Source organism: Myodes glareolus, chromosome 22 (genome assembly GCF_982192425.1).
Source record: "Myodes glareolus chromosome 22, mMyoGla1.1, whole genome shotgun sequence".
Lineage (NCBI taxonomy): Eukaryota > Metazoa > Chordata > Mammalia > Rodentia > Cricetidae > Myodes > Myodes glareolus.
Genome location: NC_142047.1, coordinates 13,770,288 through 13,787,315, shown reverse-complemented (window position 1 = coordinate 13,787,315; position 17,028 = coordinate 13,770,288). Strand labels below are relative to the sequence as shown.

General features: G+C 45.5%; 1 non-coding gene across 1 annotated transcript; it reads left to right on the top strand.

The window, feature by feature from the left end:
• The first annotated feature begins 12,326 nt into the window (after positions 1 to 12,326).
• LOC125400630 (small nucleolar RNA SNORA40) lies at positions 12,327 to 12,454 on the top strand. The gene has a single exon (XR_007232019.1). It is a non-coding gene; the product is annotated as a small nucleolar RNA SNORA40 (small nucleolar RNA).
• Positions 12,455 to 17,028: the final 4,574 nt, after the last annotated feature.

The window sequence follows — 17,028 nt, the reverse complement described above, 5'->3', positions numbered from 1 at the left end:
AAGTGTGAAGACTTCCCTAAGACAAGGCCACCCCTTCCTTTGCCGATACAAAGGGTAGGAAGAAGGAGGCTTTTGCTCCTTGCCTGTTTACTCTCGCTCTCACTGGCCAGTTCATTGTTTCACTGGTATTAGAGCCTGCTTCTGCAGGATTCCAGAATACACTGAAGAGCAGCTAGGCTAGTCAGCCTTGTAAACCAGATATTATATTCTCAGATTTATTGGGAGATAACCGTTGTTGGGATAATCAGACCACAGCCTATAAGCCGCTCTAACCAATCCCTTGTATACTTGTATGGATCTATTCATTATATCAGCTCTGTTTTTTTAGAGAACAGTGACTAACACAGTAGCCTAGGGTGGCCTCCAACCCAGGTGATCCCCCCACATCATGCCTCCCAGGTAAGGAGATTAGAGGTGTGAGCCACGGGCACCTCCACCTTCTTGTTAGTTTACACTGAATTTTCCGTTTAGCACCCCTGCACATCCATTACAAAGCATAGTAAGCAAGGTATTATGAGATTTCTCAGACTATGATAAAAAGGAGGAATTAGACCATTGGAAGAATTCTGCGAGAGACCGCCACTAAACACTTGTGCAAACCTGTGGAATAAATGACACCAAGTGTAATCAACGTAAACCATGAGCCTCAGACAATATTAGTGCTGCCAGTGGTCAGGAATCTATACTGCTGTTTTCAGGTTCTTCAAAAATGAAATAAAGGCACACAGAGATTGCAAAATAGCGGAGATCCTTCACTCAAAAGCCAAGTGATAGCACTGATCAGAAGGAAACTTGTTAAGAGTGGCATCAGTCTATAGGAGTGAGGGTCCTCAAGCACCCCAGTTGTAGTTGAGTTTCCTTTTGTGGGGTTCAGGAGGAAGAGTCCATGCCCTATTTACCAACCTCACACCATATTCACTGGGCACATACCTGTGTCTCTCCGAAATGATGTGAAAAGAAGGTCGCCTCTAAGAATCTTCCACCAAAATACAAGGCAAAAGAGAGCCAAAGCTGCCCTCTGCTTCTGAAAATATGGGCAGAAGTTATCCTCATTTGCTAAGACATCTTTTTGCCTGACTTTACTCTGGTACTTACTATGCCACCTTTCATTCTGACCGTTGAATTGCAGCTGACCCTTCTGGTCTGGTCTAACTTTGGCTGTTTTTCTTTCAGTGCTAATACCATGGTTTAAAAGTAAGCAATGGGAAGTCCAAGGTCCTCTCCCCTCCATCCAGGTCTAGGAAGGTGAGCATCCAAACAGACTAGGCTCCCACAAAGCCAGTCCATGCAGTAGAATCAAAACCCAGTGCCCTTGTCCTTGTCTTCTCAGTCAGCCCTCATTGTCAGCCACGTTCAGAGAGTCCGGTTTGATCACATGCTCCATCAGTCCCAGTCCAGCTGGCCTTGGTGAGCTCCCATTAGATCAGCCCCACCGTCTCAGTGGGTGGATGCACCCCTCACGGTCCTGACTTCCTTGCACACATACTTTTCTTTAATATCAGATTCAAGGTTTTGGCAGGAGAGCAGAGTTTAATCGTCCAGTTGAACATTCTCAAATAACTATTCACATGTTTGTTCGTTTTTCTCCTTCCCTCAGTATGGTCCCCATCTTTTCTTTCTGCCCTTTCCTCCCGTCTGGCATCAAGTCTCCTGCTCCACCCATGCAGAAGTTCATGCTAATTCCCCTCTATCATTTCATCCTGGGCTCCTGTCTGCCATGGAAGGGCATCACGGTGCTGCTGGAAATACCTTTTCAGAGCTTGTCTATCCCACCATCCCTTTGTCCCAAACCAAAGAGCCTGAGTATTTATATGGCTCATTTCACCAAGCTTCTGTTACTGTGACCTAAGCACCTTTAAAACAGAGACCTACACTTCTTGGTTGGCCACCAACCTACCAACTGGTTAGATAAGCGCACTGGACTAATTCAGCCTGAGAGAGTGGGTTTGCTCTAAATCTGGACGGGGTGAAAACAACTTTCATCTGTCTACTCCAACGAGGATCTTGAACACTTCATTTTGTTTATAACAGACAATGGGGTGCCAGGTTTATAGTTCACTAAGCCAGACTACATGATACTACCATTTCTATGTGCAGAAATAATCAAACATCAGGAGTGTCACGTGGTTTAGCCTCATAACTACCTATAAATATTGCTTATTTGAATTGAAGAAGCTGGGCATAGTGAGAAATATCTGTCATTGTTGTACTTGGCAGGCTCAGGCAGGAGGATTGCTGCAAATCCGAGGACACTCTGGGTCATATAGGAAGCACATGACTAGTCAGGGCTGCATAGCTACACCCTGTCTCACACCCCATCAACAACAAAGCAAGAACAAGAACAAAAATGAACTCCCTAGCCCACAGCCATCAATAGATTTTGTTCTGTAGAACAATTGAAAATGCATACAGAAAAGGCAGAAAAGCCTATAAAACAAGCACATTATATGAAGTCAGTTCCCAATCAACACAGGAAACTCCAAGATAAAGATAAATAGAACAGTGAAGCAGGCTCTGGCGCCTCTGACCTCAGCAGTGGCTGCTGTGTAAGTTCAGGCCGTGACCTACTGGATGGACATAGTCATAAAGACACTGACTACAGAAAGTAGTCTCCGGCATTTCGTATGTGGCAGACTCGGTGCTAAGTTCTTCAGACAGCATTGCATTTAATCCCAATCATAAATCCATGAGGATGAGTGTTTGAGTCTTACAAATGAATAGATGAAAATAAAGACTTTACTGAAAGAACAATTAGTTTCTTAGAGACTCATTAAACAAAAACAGGCTTGACATGTTCACTGTCACCGGCGTAATAAAATTCATCAGTATGATATTTTAATGTCCTTCAGTTGTGAGCAGGAAGAGATCTGCCTGGAGAATTTCTTCCTAGTCAATATCAGATCTGAAGGTTTCCCTGCTCCTCAAATGTCTTTTATGCCAGGCTTCCTGACCTGACCTGCTAGAGCTTATTAGAAATTCAGAGTCTCAGACCTCCATCCACAGGCATCAGACATTCATTAGGACAAGATCCGGGTGGCTCAAGTGGGCATTAGTGTTTAGAAATGCCATCTTTAGTGTAGTGTGTCTGAATTTAAGCAGATTCTAACACAGTGGTTTTCAACCTAATGCTGTGATCCATTAATTCAGTTCCTCAGGCTGTGGTGACCCCAACCATAAAATTAAATCATTGCACTTTCGTAATTGTAATTTTCCCTGTGTCGTTAACTGTAATGTAAATACCTGGTATATAGGATATCTGATATGTGACCACCTGTAAAAGAGTCGTTCATTGCCCCCCAAGTGTCAAGAATGACAGATTAAGACCGTATCATCTAAATTGATTCTGTTGATGATCAATAGTGAGGCCACACAATTTAAAATGTCCCAGGACTCGATTCCTGAAATGCACCCACTGAAATCCAGAGTGGAAACAGTTTGAGAAGTCATGAATCTTGGGAAGTCCAGATAGTAGAGGATGCAAGGTAAGAGAAGTCTACTGTGACACTCTGGCCTGATCCATGAATATAACCTAGCATACAAGTGGGGCTTTACCTGCTTCATTTTTAATACTCCCTGGTGGGGACAAAAACATATCCTTTCATCTAATGGGACTCCCAGAATGATCTACATCAGATATGAAAAGCATTGAAGCAAATTTATATCCAAAAATGAATGAGATATTTACTACTTTGAAAAGTTGTTTCAGAGTCTGGGAAGATGGGTCAGTTGGTTAAGGGCCTACTATGAAAGCAGGAGGACCTGAGACTGGATCTCCATCAAACATGGAAACTCCCCAAAGTCAGGGTTTGGGCAGGGTTTTGTGTTTGTCTTTCCAGGAAAATGAAGGCATCCAACTAAGGAATCTGAAGACCACTGGACAAAGGAGGCAAAGGAAAAGGACAGTAACTGCCTATGTCTGGAAAGTCCAAGATCCTGGTGCCAAGATGTGCCAGCTGCTCTTCAGTACATGCTGGATTCCTGGAGAAACAGCAAAGAGAGCAAGTGTCCTCCTCTGTGTCCTTTAGAGGAGGCTGGCAGCAAAGGTGTTGTCTATAGTAGAAGTGGCTCTTCCAGCCCCAAAGATCTGGGTTAGAAGTAGGTTTCCCATCCCAAATGATTTTATTAAGAAAATCCAGGGGCTGGAGAGATGGCTCAGAGGTTAAGAGCATTGCCCGCTCTTCCGAAGGTCCTGAGTTCAATTCCCGGCAACCACATGCTGGCTCACAACCATCTGTAATGAGGTCTGGTGCCCTCTTCTGGCCTGCAGGCATAGACACAGACAGAATATTGTATACGTAATAAATAAATTAAATAATAAAAAAAAAGAAAGAAAGAAAATCCATCCCTCACAGGTGTGCCAAGCCATTTGGTGTGAGTTGATTTCAGGTGTACTCAAGTTGACAACCAAGAGTATCAATCACATTGCCCATGCCTGTAATCCCAGCACTCAGGAGGCTGAAGCAGGCTGGCTGAAGTTCATGCCAGCCCAAATGACACGGGAGTTCTAAGCCAAGTCAACCTGATCTGCAGTGTGAGATTCTATCTGAAAAAATATGAGAAGAAAAACCTTAACCCTTCGAGGCATATCGAGTCTCGCCCTAATCCGTGTAGCTCCTAGAAATAGTGAGCTCTCTCAGATTTTGAAGGCCAAGTATGTATACTTGTAGTGTCAAAACTTTCTCTGTTTATTCAGACAGAAAAAGAAATACATGCAGGCTGGGGTTGTCCAGTTCAAATGTCAGAGCGGAGCAGGAGAAGCATTTCCTAAACCAGGATCTGCGAGGATGGGGAAACTCTGAGACAAAACCTGCTGGAACAAAACAGGGACACTTGTTTCCTTGTTTGCGGGGATGATGTGGCTTCACAACTATACCTCAAGTTCACTTATTTGGAGAGAGGGTCTCATGCAGTCCAGGCTGGCCTTGATCCTCCTGTTGTAGCCTCCCAAGTTTTAGGATGACACAGTGCACTGCTATGCCCAGCTTCAGGGTTACCTCTAACAGTGTCTACAAACAATCAAGATTCCAGGAATTAGCGCATAGCATTAAACCAAGTCTCTGTCCTTGGGGGACTTGAGGTCCTCTTGCAAACACTATGAACTATTAGGGATGACACTAGATAGATGTTGCACCATCAGGAAGGTGAGCATGTTTGTGTTCCCATATTAAGAAGCGGCTGCAGGAAGACTGCAGAGTCTCAGCAGAACCACTTAAAAGCAGAAGTGCCCACACATCATCTTTTCCTCCTAGTCAATCAAGAGAGGCAAACACTCAAGGTTTCTGGCAAAGGAAAAGGCATGGCCAAGTTGCCCTCTTGTGCTTATAACATACAGGACCTTACGAATGAGCAGCTGGACTGGATTCAGTTACCCTGGGGGAGAAAAGGTAAAGCCTTGCTGCCTGAGGACCTGTGATGGTGAGTGGGACCACACACCAGGAAAGGAGAGGAGAGGAGGGGAGGGGAGGGGAGGGGAAAGAAAAGGAGGGGAGGGGTGTAACACACAGAGATCTCCATAAGTTGTAAAACTGTCTGGCTCATTAGCTGAATGGCACCCAATGTGGGGCTGCCCTATCAGAAGGCCAAGACAGTATCTTTATTCAACCAATAAAAACAACACACAAACAAAAGAACCTCCTAAACCAGAGGGGAGGGGAGGGGAGGGAAGGGGAGGAGGGGAGGGGAGGGCTGCTGGTCTTACCTGCTTCAGGACCAGACCAGCAGGAGTAATCTTTCAGCAGGAAACTCTGGGCCCTGCATGTTCATAGCATGATTTGTGCACTGAAAGAGGTGAGCATGTATGGCCAGGACCTCTGCTCTCCCCAGGAACACTATGACCTTCAGTCTTTCAAAGGTGTTGGAAGTAAATCTCTAAATTTCACCAAATACTTTCACCATCTTGAATTTCCTGTACTATCTTGTCACAGCCAGTCCACCGCCCCTACTGTGTTGGACTAGCACACTCTGGCTCCATCTTTCACCAGGAAGCCTGATTCTGGCCCAGTTAAGATGGGGGCTGCCCAGGAGACTTCTGCACAACCGGTGCCCCCTCACCCTGAGGATACCTTACTGAAGCTCAAGCCCCATGCTTTGATGTGGACTCTCTGATGGCTGGACACTGACCGCTAGTGGTTTTTTTCCTTTGAAAACCATCATGGTGACTGATGGGTGCTACATCCACGGCTGTCTCGCCAGTGTAGCAGAAATGCTGACTGGATGGGCAAATATTGCCGGAAGGATCAGGATCCGCGCTTCTCGGAGTTGAGTCCTGGGCTGTCCCTTGGCAACCAGTTGTGGTGTAATGCTACCTGAGTTGCCATTTGTACTGACTCGACCTGACTGTACTTGGTGCTATATGTCTGTCTTTTCCCTTGTCTGTGTGTTCTTTGTGATCCTTGCATATTGCTAACAGATCAGACTATTCCAGGCAGTTGTGGATACAAACAAGACTGCTGAGGACATTTTTGAGTTTTGCACCCCTATTCATTAAAGCCTTTAAAGAAATAGCCAGTTCTGGAAATAGGGAAGTCATCGTTAAAATAATTCCTTAATGATGTGGAGCAAAAGGAGTTGCTCTTATCAGGAGAAACCTTAGAAGCCTTCTGTAGGAAAACAGCTGCAGCAACACTAGATGTTTGCCTGAGAATTACGTGCGGGAGGCCTATGCAGCCTTCATTATGGCCAGAACAAACCTAGGCTAATTACAACTTCTGACCCTGAGAGTCGGGGAGGGAAGAAAGTTGAGATTTATGGTATGAAACCAGATTCAGACAAGTTTGAGATCATGTCTAAAATTTCCTAGCAGAAAGTTTTCCCAGGAAGATAGTGGCCTTCTCCTCTCACACCCCAAGATATTCTGAGCACAAGGTCACTTAGCCCTGCCAGCCGCCTGGTACAGACTGGGCAAAAAGTCTTTGTGCCCAAGTCAAAGCATTTTCAAAGATTCTTTTTGTAAACTATTCTATGCTTTTTTTTTACGATCTGATGATGTATGCTTTCATCATCAACTATGTTTGCCAAGTTCTTTGTTTGTAATAATATAAAAACCTCACACTGAATAAGTAAAACACAGCAGCATTTTCAAAATACATTGAGAGTGGCTGTCTGTCAAATTCCTCCGCCGTATCCTGAAATCTTCCGTCCTTCGCCCTGATTCCCTCACGGTCTGAGTGGCTCCCCTGAGCCGGTCCGTAGCAGATGGGTGAGTTCCCTTCATCCCTAGGAAGCTATAACAAGCAGATCTGTGGCCCGTATAAGTCCTGTACACTCAGATGGTCTCACTGGGGACATGAACACCTTAGCTGCCCAAGATCACATATGCAAGACAATTGGTGATCGTCTTCAATGGAATTGTCATGAGGGGAGCCACAAAAGCATGGTGGAAGGGTGTTGGGTGGCTACAAGCCATATCCATGGACACTGGAGGAACTATGAATAAAAACTTGATGCTGTTACTCATAGACTGTCCCCAACATTGAAGAAAAGCTAAGTATTACTTCAAGAAGTTCAGCATGGTTTAAACATTGTCAACAGCACGAACGATCACTCCTGGAAGCTATGGCCACTCGTCTCTTCAAATAGTGTACTTACTATGGGCAACACTGAGTGTGTGCCTGGCCTTGTGCTCATGGGAAGCAGGGATCTCATGAGATTACAATTTGTTCAAATTTGCTGCACAAATAGTACTGCTACCAGATACAGGAGCCTGCAACTAAAGCAGAAACCCCTTGGAAGGACAACTGGTCAGACTGACCTCTAAGCACATGACCCTGGCCTTTAGCTCTGCAGCAAACGGCAGCCAGATACGACCATCAGTATGTCTAGCACCACTCTCAGGCATTCACCTGGTCTCTGTCAAAGCAGTGGCTTTTGCCTCCCTTTCTCCAGGATGGTCTGCCTCCAGGCAGCCTCTCCCAGAACCAGTGTGATCTGCTTGGGGAGGCTGCTAGGCCCTGTACATGCATGCTGATTGAACACCACAGCCACAACTTACACAATGGAAACAAACAAGAACCATTTATTAAAACCAGTATTTAAACTAACACAACATCAAAACATCCAGAAGAATAAAAAGGCTGTTACTCCGGGGAGGGGAAGCTGGCTGTGGATCTGGGAACGCTGATGGGTTGAATTCGGGGGTGATTCTGTGGGGAACAACAGAACTGGTGCTGTCTGTAGAACGGAAATACAGGGGACACTGAGAGAAGCAAGGGGGCCTCTGTAGAACGGAAATACAGGGGACACTGAGAGAAGCAAGGGGGCCAGGCCATTCTCTGGGGAGTTAGACACACACCCCCAGACGAAGTTGCACTGCATCTGGGATCCTGACTGCTGCTCCAGTTGCACACACCTCTGCTCTCCGGCTTAGTGCACAAGCTGATTCTGGTTCGAGCGTAGCCATCTTGCTGCTTAACAGACTTGGAGCTCTAGATCTGCCGATGTACAACCCTGCCTGCAGCTCTCCAGATCTAAGGTTGGAGACAGATGTGCTGATGCAAGCATCTCTAGGAGGGGAAGTGGCAGTGGAGGACAGGAGGGGACCACATGCCCAGGATGAGGCCTCTTTCTCAGACTTTCCAAACACAGGGGACATCATGTCTGCCTGGGTTCCCAGATCCCATCGTACAACAGGACATGTGCCCAGGCTAGGGTCCAGTGACTGCTCCTGCAAGGGGGATCACTTCAGGTCCTGAATCCTCCTAACAGGGTGTCAGGTACCTACCTGGGATTTCCTCATCCACTTTCCTCTGGATCACCAGCCACTTCTGCCTGCAACTTGAAATGAAACTCATGGACATGAACAAGAAGATCTGAGTAGGACATGTTCAAAATCACGTAGGCCTTCATCTTCTTCAGAACAGACAGGTCTGAGGTCTTGAAAGAATCCTCAGGGAACTCGTCAATCCATGCGTCCTGAAGGGACAGACAGCACAGTCAATGGCCTGGACTTTCCTTTGCCACCCTTTCCAGACCCCGTTCATGTGAGACTGCAGGTAGAAGACATCCAGCCCTTACGCATATGAGTTCAATGTGCAGGGCTGTGAGTTCCATGGGAGCAGGGAGATCCACACACCCCTTGCTCGGCTCTAATGAAGCACAACTGACCAAACCTTCATGACATGCACTCAGATGAGGGTAGGGTCTCATAGGGGCACCAGAGGCCACAGGACTTTCCTCATATCCCCACTTCTAAGGACCCTGCCCATGCAGTTCTTGTTACCTTCCAGAAGATGCTTAGACCTCGGTATGTATAGAAACTAGGAGTGTGAGACCCAAGCCTCGGTCACCCCTTACCCTTAGAACCCAAATGAGCCCACTTGCCCACTCTGCAGAGCCACTTCCTTGTCAAGCCCACTTCCTTCCTCACTTCCTCATCCTCTTCGCAGTCAGGGCAGAAGTTTCCATACCTGGAGGAGACCAGGAGGGATGTCACCTGTAGAGTCCCAGGTCCCCACCTAAAAGACATCTAGGCGGCCTGCTGATTCCTGGAGCAGAATCAAAGTCCAGAGCCTGGAAGTTCTGTCTGCTCTTGGATTATTAGTTCACCTGCACACAGGAGGTGTTTCAAACATGTTCGTGTGGTGGGTGATCACAAGTATGTCTACCCAGACATCTCAGTGGACATGGGTCCCTCAGATTACCCTCCACGGCTCTTCACCCAAGACCCAGCTCTATCTGGTACCCCAATATGAATTCTAGAATCTCCTTTACAATGGGAGAAGTGCTTTGTCCAAGGCTTCAAAAAAAAAACTGGGCCAAGGATAGAGGACACCCACACTCATTAGGGTCTCAGCTGTGGGCACGGCAGTCCCTAGGGCACAACCCAGAGGAAGCAATGTCTGACTTCATGCTGTTAGCTTCTGACAAGACTCTAAAGTAAGTAGGTTCAGAGAAAGGCAGAATGCTTTCTATATACAACAAGAGGATCTGAGGCCTCTGAGCCTGGAGGTGGGCACTCGCTAGAAGAGCAGGCTGAGCACCTGGTGGATGGTGGTATACCTTGGTATATGCACAGGAAGGCAATGAGAAGGGAGCGGTCCCCATCCTGCACAGAAGTCACCGAGTGATATACCACTTCTCCCAGGCGTTGTAGGGGGGTGTTCTGCCAGACTCCTTCAGGTCCTTTGGGGCCGACTCCTTCTCAAGCTGAGGAGAGAGCCAGGTGGATGGTTCAAACAGGCACAGGACGGCAATGTTATGATTGGCTATTATCAATCCAAGTTTTCCTGAACCTATCATGATAGTGCCAAACACCAAGAGAGAAATTTGGGAAAGCTGACATTTCAGAGTGGTTACCTGGTCGGTGTGGTCCTGGCCCTGGCTGCCCTGACTCAAGTTTGTTTCTTTCCGGCCAAACGGCCAGAGGGGCTGGAGCCAGGAGTAAACCCGGTGTCTCCGGGCACCACCAAGGCCTCCACTTTTGTCTTTCTTGAGGTCTGAGCCTCCAGTAATCCCAAAACAACATGACAGCATCCTGCTTTCTCTACTGTCTCAAGACAAGTGAGCCCACTGGGCTGCCTCTAAGCCACTGGCTGCCTGCTTGCTGGGTTCTGCACTGTGATGTTGTTGTTAATAAAATAAGGTCACTCCCAGGGTCCCCTTGCCTGAGTCTTCTCCTCACCCAGGGCTTTCCTAAAAGTCTCCTAGGTCCCCTCCCTCTTTCCCAGGTGCACTACTTGACATAGTTACCTAGGTGCTTCCCATCCCACTGCTCCTAAAGATGTCTGGGTACAGGCAGCACCTCGGCTTTGCAATCTGAGCTGCTACTATTGACCTGCATCTGTTAACTTAATTCTAAACTCAACCCTGATTTCCCCAGCACATCATAAACCCTTGCCATGTTGCCTTGCTTCTAGGCTACTTTGTGTGTGTTCTGTGTGAACTATAAGCACAAATCGTGTGTGTGTGTGTGTGTGTGTGTGTGTGTGTGTGTGTGTGTGTGTGTTGAGATTTCATGAGGAACTACAGAGTGGGGCTTTTTTATCAAAATTTGTTTTATTTCATCTTGTTTTGAGACAGGATTTTTTGGAATAGCCCTGGCTGTCCTGGAACTCACTCTGTAAACCGGACTGGCCTTGAACTCACAGATATCCACCTGCTTCTGCTTCTTGAGTACTGGGAACGAAGGGCCCAGAGTGGGGCATCTGTATAGCTAACTAAAATTTGTGTTCATTCTCCTTTACTCTTTGCTATGGTTTTTTGTTTGTTTGTTTGTTTGTTTTGTTTAGTTTTTTGTTTTACAGACTCCCTCAGCTCTCTGCACCTAGACATCACTGATGTTGCCTCTTTTATTCTGAAAGTTTGCCAGCAAGGGAAACAGTGCAGGGAAAGACACCAGGGAAAGATCCAGACAGGAGGCCTGGAGCCTTTAGCAGCTCCTCCCCACTTCCCATCTTTCCCATTAGCTGCTGAGCCGCGCTACTGCCCCCGTGTGGAAGAAAATGACACAGCAGGTGAGAACACCAGTAGAAAAGCCACCTTCAGTGCAGTGGGATTACTTTAAGAATAAGAACATCTCATATATAATCAAGTTTCCTGTAAACTCTAATATGACTCCCTTAGTTGAAATATATTCTTCCCTGATCCCACATTCATCCTTCCTCCCTTCCCCCCATCCCGGTCAACCGAGCTTTCTCCATTCCTCCCCTACTCCCTTCTCTCTAACCCTCTCCCCTTCCAACAACCCTCCCACCACCCCCCCCCATGCACCCAAGGTTACCTGGGACTCTTGACTATTTCCTACCTCCTGGCGGATAGGTAAATAATCTTCATCAGGTTCGTCTTCTTATTTAGCTTCTGACTGGTTTCCTCTGCATATACTGGATTTTTGGGATCCAGTCTGTTTGGATGCTCACCTTCCTGGACCTGGAGTGAGGGGGGAGGAACTTGGACTTCCCACAGGGCAGGAGACCCTGACTTCCCTTGGGGACAAAGAGGGAGGAGGAGAGGGAGGGGGGGAGTGGGAGGGCGTTGGGAGGAGGGGCGTAAATGGAAACTTTTTATAATTTAATAAAATTACTAAAAAAAAAAAAAAAAAAAAAAAAAAAAGAATAAGAACATCTGAGGCTAGATTTCACCAGGTAAATCGAAATGACACAGCATGTCCCACAAATAGGCACAAGTACTACATATAATTCAAACATGAAAATGACTTCAAATGAACGTTAAAAACTTCCTCAAAAATACCTAAAATATCTGATAAAATATCTAAACAGTACAAAATACTGTTGAGGAAATGGAAACCTGCAGACCTGCTTCAGGAGTTGACAAGTTAGTTATTAAGAGGACAGATTCTCCCATAAATCTGAAGGAAAAAAAAGAGGTCAGGCAGCACTTGTATATGTTTTTGTTCAGCTGGTGGACAAAGGCAGGTTAGACAGGTGCAAAAATAAATCCTCTTTTGCAACTCAGAACTCATTGCTCAATATGAGTTTTGATACATACAAGGAGGAATATAATTCAGCATAAAGGGATTATGGTATTGATGAGGTTGGTTCTTCACTATCCTGGAATTTAGAGGTATAGGTATCTAGTATGATGAATGTTTCTTTTTTAAAGGCTTTATGAAGTCAGAATTGAAGATACCCATGAAGGGATGTTTGTTTCAATGTAGTAAGTGACATATTGTCAATTTATATCTTCAGAGTTGTGTGAAGGGGAGTGCTCAGCCTTCAGTAAATCCTGGAGCATGGTCAAACAAGCATATTTAGAAACAATTTGAAGTGAGATGTTTAGCAGTATAATGCAAGAATAAACACTGAGGGCTATAAGGCCTCATACTAAAGTTAAAATATTACCTATAAACATTCTGAAACATTGTATAATTACTGCAGAAATGTGTAACATTAATCTCAAACACATTTAGTATATGCCAGGCGGTGGTAGCACAAACCTTTAAACCCAGCACTCTGGAGGCAGAGGCAGGCAGATTTCTGTGAGTTCAAGGCTAGCCTGGTCTATAAGAGCTAGTGTCCAGGACAGCCAGTGCTGGACAAAGAAACCCTGCCTCGAAAACAAACCAAAATAAAGAAGTAAATTGTGCCCCCATAAAGGTAACAATTTTTATAATTCTATCCAGTTGTGTAAGTGCTCACGTACTGGATCAGATAATTATTTTCTGCCCCTGGAAAAGTTCCAGACGGAGCTGATTCGGGGTCTGGGTATTCACGGAAAAGTGCGGTGACCAACAGTAAATAAAAAATAATAATTAAGAAAAAAGAGGTCAGATTCCCCAGATTCATTCCCGGCAAGACACTGGGCCTCTTTTCCCATAACTGTCCCATAATTCCCTAGGAAAACTGCCTGTTGAGCTCTGGAGCAGAGCACTTGAGTGACATGGGCCAGAGCTATGTTATGATCCTTGAAATAAAAACAAAACAAACAAAAAAAAACCCTCTTTTTGCACAGTGACAAACGTATTCTCAAAGGAGAATTAAAAGGAAGGTTTTCCTGATGTTCCTTTTCTGATGTTCTGGCTGTGTGTTACTGCTCACCACAGTCTTTGGACAAGTTGCCCACCCACCTGCGGAGGCTCCGCATGCCCAAGAACAATCATCCTGGGTGAAGGCAGAATCAGAACTCTCTGCCCTTTCTTGACCTAGGGCCACTGTGGACGGCAGCCATTCTCCTCCGAGAGCACAGCTCCCCTCGCTCCCAGGGCTCTGGACCTGCTCTCCGTGCTGTCAGTCACACAGAGGCTCCAGAGAGGAAGCTATCCCTGCACTCTGGTGACATCTCCCTTGGCGGCAGCCTTAGAGTTTTCTGAAGACTTCGTATCTTTGGAGACATCTGGACCAGTCTCAGCACTAAGGATGCTGTCACCCTGGTTCCAGGCAGGATCACTGTGGGAGCCAAGGAGCCCACAGATAACCTGCTCTGACCACTCCAGCTTCACATCCACAGCCTGCTGGAGGCCACACGCCAAATGGTCCGTCCCCTCTCCCTATCCAAGCTAGGCCCTATAGTCAGCCCTACTTCCTGGCCCATTGTAGAACTTAGGATATGCACCAAACACCACGCCCTCAAGTCCCACAGGATTGATCTCGTATGCAGAGTCTAAAAGTCACAACACTGATAGACCCAAGGGTTCGCAAGTATACCTCCACCCATGTAGTCAGGACAGGTACACGACAGTGCTTGCTGTACATGTGAACCATCCGGCCAGTCACACAACCTAACAGGGACACCCGAGTGCTCTTCCATTGTCAGATCCTGTGGCGGGTGAACCCGGAACCGAGACTTTATTCACAGCAGACTCACAGCACAGTAGGAAGCAAATCTTGGACAGCACTGGAATTGACCTCTATATGGGACATCAGGACACTGCAATCCCAGAAAATCTCTCCTGGTACCCTAAGCTTCCTGATGACCCTTCTAGCCCATGGGTGCAGCAGCTGGAGGATGCCTTGCTGACTGGAGATGCAGTAACAAGAGCTGCTGTCTCAAGACTCGCTGGGCACAAGCACCTGCTCCCTGGCCTTCCGTCTCCTCAGTCTAATTACCTGTTCTCTTACGCTTGTTTCCTTCTATTCAATCTGTATCATGGCATAAGATAATTTCATAAGCATCCATTTACCTGAGATTTATCCAGGAATTCACACAGTTTCTCACCATGTGAAAATGCTTCTCCGAGAGGCCTAGAGCCAGTGTCAGAGCCTGAGCGTACTCCGGACAAGGACACGTCCTCCTTGTCTCCTGTCACCCTCCTCCCCTCCTATCACTGATGATATTCTCTGAAGCAGACTCCAGTCCAAACTCTACATTCCCCCGGTGTCTGAACTTAGATCCGTATATTTTATGTGTGGAGGTATTTTGCCTGGATGTATGAACGTCCACCAAGTGTGTGCTTGGTGTCCGGCAAAGCCAGAAGGAGGTGTCAGATCCGCTGGGACTGTAGTTTCAGACAATTAGAAGCTGCTGTGTGGGTGCTGGGAATCAAACCCACGCCCTCCTCCTGCTGCTGCCAGCCCTCCTGATGATAGCCATTCTGACTGCGCTAAGGCAGTATCTCAAAGTAGTTTGTGCTGGCATTTCCCTGGGGGCGAGGATACACAACACCTTAAAGTTGGCACATTTGGTTGATCAGCAGTTTTGTTTCCTTGATATTTAATTTCTGCTGTTCTTTATAGATACTGCATTCCATGGTCTGCGGTGTAGCTGCTCGTTCTCTCCTGTCCTGTGGTCTGGGTGCTCTACCGACTGTCTCCTGTGCTGTGCAGCAACCTCCTGCTTTCCCGTAGTCCCAAATGATGACACTGGGGTCAGGTTTTGTGCTTTTGGGGTGCACGCCTGTAGCTGTGCTTTGCAGAGGACTCCCCACGTGCTCTTCTACAAGTTTCAGAATTTGGAGTTTTCATTTAGTCTTTGATCCATCTTGAATTGATTTTTGTACAAGATAAAAATATAAGAATTCTATTCCATTATTACACAGGTCAATACCTAGTTTTGCCAGCATCATGTATTGAATAGGCCATACTGTTTGAATGCAGATTATGTTTTTTTATCTAAAATTAAACTAGCAGGACTGTGTCATCTTATTTGGGGTCCTGTATGTTGTTTCACTGGACGTCTACTTGGACGTCAGTAGAAGGTTGTCTATCGTTACATCTCTGTGGCGTCATTTGAGGTTTGGCACCGTGAGACCTCTAGCAGAGCTCTCTTCCCTGGATCACCTTGGCGGTTATTTGCCTTCTGTGGCTCCTTATGGACTCCCAAGTTCTTCTTTTTTTTTTTCCTTTATAAGCCTGTAAAATAAGGATCAGAATTTTGTTTTGCTTTGTTTTTTGTTTCTTGAGACAGGGTTTCTCTGTGTAACTGTCCTGGCTGTCCTGGAACTTGCTCTGTGAACCAGAACTCAGAGATGCACTTGCCTCTTCCTCTGAAGTGCTAGGATTAAAGGTATGCACCAACACTGTTCAGCAATGTCAGAATTTTGATAGTAATTTCCTGGAACTGTAAATTAATTTTGGTAATATAGCCATTTTCACAACCTTAGTTCTGCCAACCCTAGAGCAGGGAAGGGCTTTTCATCACACTGTATCTTCTATGACTTCCCTGTTCAATGTCTTAACATTTTCATTGTAGAGACTTTCTCTTCTTTGGGTAGATAAATTCATAAATAAATTTTTTGAAGTTAATTTGAATTGGATATTTTTCTCAACTTCTTTATCTGAGAATATATTTGAAGTCTGTTTTCTTCTTTAATATTGATTTTGTATTCTGCAGCTTTCTTATGTTTATTAGGTCCAAGGATTTTCTAATAGACTTTATAGGGTCCTGAAGTAAAGAAGGCTGGGGGACGGTTTGGCTTCTTCCTATCCTGTTTCTATCCTTGTTGTGTCTTTCTCACGTCTTACCACGTCTTACCGTAGCTATGACTTCTACCGCTATAGTGAACCAGAGAGGGATCAGTGGGCACCCATGCTTCACTCCTGATTTCAGAGGTCATGCTGCTTGTTTCTGTTTAATAATTGTTACCTGATGGTGTCATTCACACACACACACACACATATATATGTATGTATGTATGTGTATATACACATATACATATATATCCTTCATTATTTAGAGATATGTCTATAATTAAAGTCTCCAACACTTTATGAAACATGTTAAACTCTGTCAAATATCTTTTCAGCAATCAATTGAACACCACGGTTTCTTGTCTTAAGTTTATTTAAATGGAGTGTTACATTTCCTTTTTTTTCTTTCAGGAGCCTTTGTTTCATCCTTTTAGTGAATATTTATTTTCCATAATCTATTAAACAATTTAATATCCCCAAATTGCTATATTTTGTGTTGGTTGCTTTGTAATAAATATTGGCTTTTTATTATACAATTATTATTGTGGCTATATCTTTTTTAACTTTTTTGAAAGGGCTCCACTTCTTTGGCATTAGGGAAGACATCGGCCTTGCTGGGCAAAGACTTTTCTTTTTGTTTTTATTTGGTTTGGTTTGGTTTTTTGAGATGGGGCCCCACTGTGGCTCTGGGGGTAAAGACTTTCTCATGAGGTTGCTATAAGGGTCACCC